Here is a 970-nt window from a genome sequence, read left to right as displayed (position 1 = left end):
GCCAGCTTTTTCGCTCTCCTCTTTCACTTTCATCAAGAGGTTTTTTAGTTCCTCTTCACTTTCTGCCAGAAGGGTGGTGTCATCTGTATATGTGAGGTTATTGATATTTCTCCCGGCAATCTTGATTCCAGCTTTTGCTTCTTTCAGCCCAGCGTTTCTCATGATGTACTCTGCATATAAGTTAAATAAGCAGGGTGACAATATACAGCCTTAACATACTCCTTTTCCTATTTGGAACCAGTCTGTTGTTCCATGTCCAGTTCTAACTGTTGCTTCCTGACCTGTATACAGGTTTCTCAGGAGGCAGGTCAGGTGGTCTGGTATTTCTATCTCTTTCAGAATTTTCCACAGTTTATTGTGATCCACACAGTCAAAGGCTTTGACATAGTCAATAAAGCAGAAATAGATATTTTTCTGGAACTCTCTTGCTTTTTTGACAATCTAGTGGATGTTGGCAATTTGATCTCTGATTCCTCTGCCTTTTCTAAAACCAGCTTGAACATCTGGAAGTTCACGGTTCACATATTGCTGAAGCCTGGCTTGGAGACTTTTGAGCATTACTTTACTAGTGTGTGAGATGAGTGCAATTGTGCAGTAGTTTGAGCACTCTTTGGCATTGCCTTTCTATGGGATTGGAATGAAAACTGACCTTTTTCAGTCCTGTGGCCACTTGGTGAGTTTTCCAAATTTGCTGGCATATTGAGTGCAGGACTTTCACAGCATCATCTTGTAGGATTTGAAATAGCTCAACTGGAATTCCATCACCTCCACTAGCTTTGTTCATAGTGATGCTTCCCAAGGCTCACTTGACTTCACATTCCAGGATGTCTGGCTGTGGTTGAGTGATCACACCATCGTGATTATCGTGAAGATCTTTTTTGTACAGTTCTTCTGTGTATTCTTGCCACCTCTTCTTAATATCTTCTGCTTCTGTTAGTTCCATATCATTTCTGTCCTTTATTGATCCCAT

Source organism: Bison bison, unplaced genomic scaffold, assembly GCF_000754665.1.
Source record: "Bison bison bison isolate TAMUID 2011002044 unplaced genomic scaffold, Bison_UMD1.0 scf7180017864244, whole genome shotgun sequence".
NCBI lineage: Eukaryota > Metazoa > Chordata > Mammalia > Artiodactyla > Bovidae > Bison > Bison bison.
Note: the sequence above shows the minus strand (reverse complement) of the source record.